Source organism: Anopheles arabiensis, chromosome 2, assembly GCF_016920715.1.
Source record: "Anopheles arabiensis isolate DONGOLA chromosome 2, AaraD3, whole genome shotgun sequence".
NCBI lineage: Eukaryota > Metazoa > Arthropoda > Insecta > Diptera > Culicidae > Anopheles > Anopheles arabiensis.
The window spans coordinates 12,129,820-12,136,154 of record NC_053517.1 but is presented as its reverse complement, the minus strand read 5'-3'; the positions used below and the strand labels follow the sequence as shown (position 1 = coordinate 12,136,154).

General features: G+C 46.0%; 2 non-coding genes across 2 annotated transcripts; both read left to right on the top strand.

Annotated features, from left to right (window-relative positions):
* The first annotated feature begins 328 nt into the window (after nucleotides 1-328).
* On the top strand, nucleotides 329-401 carry Trnaf-gaa. The gene has a single exon. It is a non-coding gene; the product is annotated as a tRNA-Phe (tRNA).
* Nucleotides 402-6,262: 5,861 nt separating this feature from the next.
* Trnaf-gaa lies at nucleotides 6,263-6,335 on the top strand. The gene has a single exon. It is a non-coding gene; the product is annotated as a tRNA-Phe (tRNA).

The window sequence follows — 6,335 nt, the reverse complement described above, 5'->3', positions numbered from 1 at the left end:
AACTTTAATCGCTTACCGTACCACCGAACGTGACACAGCACACGGTTGTGCTACTTTGTTGTTTGGTGTTAATGTTGCTTTTATCTACCCATGGGTCCCAAACTTGCAGCGCACGTGCCGCAGCCGCGGGCCAATTATCATGTACAATGTGGATACGGATCAGTGCACCTGGGAGTTGAACTTTTATTTGAATTTGAATTGCAAAAGTAAGCAACGGTGTGTAAATTACTGTTTAGCTCGTGCATTGACTCGTGCTTATCGCGTGCTACGACTGGTTGCATTTTGGTTCGAGCGTTATAATGTTCATTCGCATGGAAACAACGCAGCAGCCGAAATAGCTCAGTTGGGAGAGCGTTAGACTGAAGATCTAAAGGTCCCCGGTTCAATCCCGGGTTTCGGCATACATTTTTTTGAGGTTAGTAATGAGTAGCAACCATGAAATCGATGACGGGCGTGTAGAGATCAGATCGATGACGACGAACTGACTAACAGAATAGAGGTAGAGAAAGAGCAAAAAATCGCATTGGAACACAAAAATCACAGGAACCGGATCCGCCGCAAATCAAATCGAAAAGTAGAAAGAAATGAGCAACCAACCTTAAACCCCCCCTCCGAGGATGGTCAAACACAGTCCACAGTCGGGAGTGAGTGGATTAAAGTGAGCATAACAAACGAGTGAAGGGCGGAGACTATAGAGGTTAATCGCCGAGGGCCCTCTTTCGCCTCAATAGTGGAAAAGAAATTCTATTTTCAGTACCAGCTTCCTGAGCCTGCTGAGGCTTTAGGCCATCTAAACACATACAAGCATACATCCATCCCCAGAAGCAGCACATGGGTTCCCTTTTTGTCGGGCCGGTCGATTAGAACCGAAAATGCTCTTTGGGGCGGGCGGACTTTTCGAGAGCGTAAGACCATTCTCGACATATGTCCGACTCTGCTGAGCCGAAAGTGGCCCGTGTTAACGCGTCGAGAGCTGTTAATATCCGAACGGAACGGAACGGAAGCAAACAAAACCAAAGCGAGTCGAAGAGTCGAATGCCGGGTCCAACGAGAGTTGGCCGACGAAACGGTTTGCCCGTATGCGTATGATTGGCAGTTATCCAAAAGTGAATTCCGTACGTTCCGGCTCATCGACCAAATGGCGCACGGTGTTTGGCCGGACCCGGGACAGCAGCGCTGATAAAGCATCGAACACAGTGTGATGGCTTTGCCCGGGGTCACCTTGGGTTAGAATTTTGGGTGGAAAGCAAACGTCAGCCATAGCTCGTTTGTCATAATGTGTGAGCTGCTGCTGCTAAGGAAATAGAAATGGATCGCCGAATCTACGCCACCCGGCGAACGTGTGCAGCGTTTGCGTTGAGTAAAGTAGAATAGGATGTGTTTAGGTGCTGTTTCCTTAGCAACAAATGGTTCGCTTTGCTCCACTCCTTCCGCTCCAGAGGCTGCTGATATCGTTAAGAAGCTAGTGTGCTTAATGTGTTTTGCCACTAGATGGCGTGACGCGCACGTTGTTCACTATGCGAACGTTCGTTGATGATTTTTATTCCCCTTCTTCCTGTGCGGGTTAATCACGATTAATAAAAATTAAACATTTGGCGCTAACTTTACCAGACAACGCCATAAAGTACGGTATTTTACTGGGGACCAACGCTTAAAATGTGTATCAAAATCGCGTGCATAAAATCGTACGATGACACAATCTTCCCCAAAGTCTGGCGCCCCCGTGACAGTGGAGGCGGTTTCTGTAGCACGGCAAGGAAATCAAAGAAGTTTACTTGGTTTCAAATTTCCATTTCGCTTTAAATAACACCTACACAAACACACACAGACAGTATTCGTTGGGGAAAACCCGCGCAAAACGTGAGCCAGCGAGTTGAAACACAGGACGAACAATTGTGCGCCTCCCCCTGTGCGCCAGTAACAGTCACTTTAATGTTTACGCAAGGTCAAAACATTACAACGCAAGGGGAGGATGCAGACCAGGACAGGATGCTTGGGTGCTATAATATGGAAAAGTTTTTGTGTCGCTTGTTCATGTATTGCGCCTCTGTGTATCGCCCCTGAAGTGTACGTGGGTAGCGACTCTTTCTGTGGCCTTCCCTTTTCAGTCAGTGCTTTTGTGTCTTGGTGTCAGCCAAACCAGTTGTCGACTGTTTGTGGACACTGTTGCTGTGACCCCTAGAAGGAGCGGAGGGGGGGGGCTCGGAGCGATGTAAGGTAAAATGTTACTATTTAGGCAAAAATTTAAATACAGAAAACTTACACACGGACGCACGCACTGGATCCAGCTCTTTGCGGTCATTTTGTGAACAAAAAAAAAAAAGTTTTTTTCACGGGAAAAATACCGTGGAAAGCACAATACTTGCCATTGAATGGAGGTTTTTTTTAGTGGCATGGTGGCACAAAATTTCCATCAAAGTGTTGTGGGTTGGTTTCGTGGAAAATATGTTTGAATTAAAAGTTTTCTCCACCCTGTATCGTGTAGGGTAAGATTTGATTTTGTTTGTGAAGAAACAAAATGGAGCCCATCAAACATTTAACGTCCAACGGGTGTGGTTTGGGCAGGATTTTCAGCAAAAGCTCAAGAAGGCACGTGGCAGGTGGGAATGAACGTACAACGGTAGTTGCAATATTAGCTACTGCTGCTTCGATTAAGCAAGCCATTGTGTATTTCGGTGAAACTTTGGGCCAAGTTTGAGCTTCGTAAGTTCAACACCATAACTTTCCCTCTTCGCTGTCCCTGCCTTTCGAAATGGCGTGCTGCTGTCTTCTTCCATGCTGGTGACGCTCTGGTGTCTGGAAATGGTAATGAGCACCGAGCAGAGCAGCACTTGGAGCTGTTCCAATCATTTGAAATTAGCTGCCCTCTCTCACTCTCCCCCAGTGTCTCCAAGTGGCATGCATCGTATCGTGGTATCTATTCGTGGTGAAAAATAAAACAAAAAAACCCCGCAACTGGCACTGCCAGCGAGCAATATCACCCCGCCGTACATGAGTTTATTAGCAGAGCTTTCTTCGGTGGGAAAGATTCGGTGGAAGGCAGCCGCCGTTTTGTCTTCACTTCTCGGTCGCACAGAGTCGCCACAGAGTTGCCAAGAGAAAGTTTTCCCTTCCTTGCCGTGCTAGCATGAGTGTGTAATAAGTTAAATGACAATTAATGTGCCGTAAGAGTGAATTCATTCCACCGGTGTGGTGCCGAGCGTAAAATATCCTTTTACAAATTGGGGCACAAAAATTGGCTTTTTCGTTACACGGTCCTTCATCTCGCCCATTAGAGGAACTGGAGGTTGGATGTGAACATTTTTTTAGACCGAGAGAGAGAGAGAGAGAGAGAGGGAGAGAGAGAGAGAGAAAGAGAGAGAGAGTAAAAGAGGAAGAATGAATAGGAAAAAAGCCTCGAGCCGATGTAGCGAAAGACTTTGGAGGACACTTTTAATTGAATTACTTTGTGTCGTCAAAACTTTTCACCCTAGTGCTGATGAGCGGAAAAGTTTCGCTTGACTGTAAGAGGGAGGGGGGAGGGGGGGGGCACAATATTTTTTGAAGCAACGTCCATAAGTATTAGATCGTGCAGTTTCGCATTAATGGTATCGCCTTGTTAGCCTTGTTGCTTTAAAGCAGCTGCTGTACCCGCTATCTGTTGGGCGAGCTAGTTTCACCAGCGTCAGCGAAAATAAGTCTTCCCAGGGACGCAAGCACGGGAGTAAGTAACGCAATATAAAACCCGAGGGGGGGGGGGAAAGGGTAGATGCCGGAATGGTTTTAATGCCGGATAAGTTTGGCCGCGTGCTTGCGTACAGGAAGTTTCGTCCGCACGGTTCGTTCGTTCGCGTCCTCGGGATGCAACCGATGGAAGGATTAACTGGTGGCAGAAATTTACGAGTTTTACAATTCGGTTACCGAAACGATCAAGGTGTCAGAAAAGCTGGAAAGCACGAATATCCGACCCACACACACATGCACATACACACATACTTGCACAATAAGAAGATACAAGCCGATACAGAGAAGAAAGGAAGAAAACCCTGGCACATTTGCTGAAAGCTACCGCCAGCTCGTTATCAACGTGGTTTCGGCGTTTATAGTACGGGTGAATGTATATTTTTATTATCGCTTCTTCTTCCGCCGTTTTGGGGGTATGTGCGTGTATGTGTGTGACTTATATCATGAGATTGCGTCAGGGCGGGCAAACATGCTTGGGAAAAGTGTGTAAAAAAGCTCCCGAACAACGGAACTGAACGTTCAGCTTGCTTGCTTGATAAAAAGGGAGTTATCTATCGGAAGGAACAAAGCATAAGGATTCGTTTTAATATGAGTGAAATTTATTGCAAAAGCTATACCTAAGTATGAATAAGGCTTATATAAAACTTATGATAGAGTGACACGGACCATTATTAATAACTCAGTATTAACCATAAACAATGTTCCACTGTCATTGATTATGTTTAGTGTTTGGTTTCAGTGTATTTTTACTAATATTTTTATATGTTTACACTACATCCTTTTAATTTGAAAACATGATATATGTTAAGAAAACAAAAATAACATCTTCTTTAGTTACTTACGTTGTGTTGTTAAGAGTAGAATGCAACCTTCTGCCTAACCATTACCTGATACGATTTGGTGCGAGAAGTTTCTGCCAGCCTTTCGCAGGAGCAAGTTCACGGAGCGCAAGTGCAAAATATTTACAGCGCAGCACTAACCTGGTAGTGATAAATTTCCTTACGCGTTTACACCACACCCCACAAACACCAACCCTTTTTGGCTCCGAGTTCCACTCCACTCACCAGCACGAACGGGAGATCAGGTCCGAACGTTTGCAAGAGATTGTAGTGGATGGTCGAAGCAAGCATTGGCCATGCGATTTTTTTGTTTGCTCTTGTTTTTGCTGCACCCGTTTAAGGTTTTGGGAGAAATGTGCGCCAAAAACAAACACACACACCCGTTATCGGGCGCCCGCGCTAGATGGTGCGAATGAATCGGTACGTTGAAAGTTTTGCTACACTTTGCGGATATTGAAGTCGGTTCCGGCAAGTCGGTTGCATATTGAAATTTTGTTCCAGCAAGCACAGTGTGTGTGCGGGTGTTTTTTTTGTTTTGTTGATATTTTCTTCAGAGGAAGACACTAAACACCTCATACAATGAAGGAAGAAAGCTCTCTCTCAGCTGAGTTTTGCCATCCGGTTCAGTTGCTTTTAAGAAAATTGGATTGTTTCACCCAAAAAAAGCTGTCCAATGTCCCAAAAACTACTTTTCCCAACTCATAACGGGCTGTGTGAACATAAATCCAGCGCTGGTGGGAATTGATGGGAATTGTGAGTGAATTTCCTGTCGACGTACTTAATTCACATTAAAGCCTTGAGTGATGGTAGATTGATTAGCTCATTTTAAGACATTTGCTGGCAAACACACCTGTGATGCTAGAGTGATTATTTGCGACTTCAGGAAGCGGTGCTAGAAACAATTGCCTTTCCTTAATGCTTACTCCAGCCACGGGAAGAGCATATACAGCGTAGAGGTGATGTTTTTTTTCCTAATTGCTCCACATCTCCCATCGGCCAGATTCTTTCCACCAGGGCAATATCGCAAGTAGCAGCGCTTTGTTCGCTTGCCAACCGCCAGCGGCGTAAGGGCTTAAATGGTAAACATCTTCTCACCAGGCCTTATCAGGCCAGCGATTTGCCGGCTGCTCTGTGCACCAGCGCTGGCACGGATGAGGAATTAGCTGTTTGATCTTTTGCTTCGCAAAAGTCCGGGGCTGGGCGGACTAGATCCATGGCAGACACGCTAGCTAGCCAAACTGCGCTTGACTTTTATCCTCACCGATGATGGGCAGTGTATGTTCTGCTCAGTGCTCAGCTTAATTGTGTGCTCCTGGTAATGATTCGGAGCGTTTGCTGGCAGCGGATTGCGTTGATTGCATCCGCTAAGCCATTGCCGTCTACTGTTGCCCCATTACAGCGCCCATTGGAAGGCGTCCGTCAGTGTGTAGCTGCTCATGATGCTCTTTGGGCTATTTGCTAATCAGTTGACCTAATGCCGCTTAGCGTCAGGGCTATGGGCAGCATCTTGCGTTTAATTGAGCGTGATTAAACCCGTGTGTTTGTGTGTGTGTGTGTGTGTGTGTGTTGACGATCGTCAAACTGAAAGTAAATGGGAGTAATTGATAAGGCGAACGGAAGGTGTAGTTAGGCGCATCGTTGCAGTTAAACTGTAATCGCAACATGCTGCAGCAGGTAATAATGCACACCTGAACACATCAGCCGAAATAGCTCAGTTGGGAGAGCGTTAGACTGAAGATCTAAAGGTCCCCGGTTCAATCCCGGGTTTCGGCA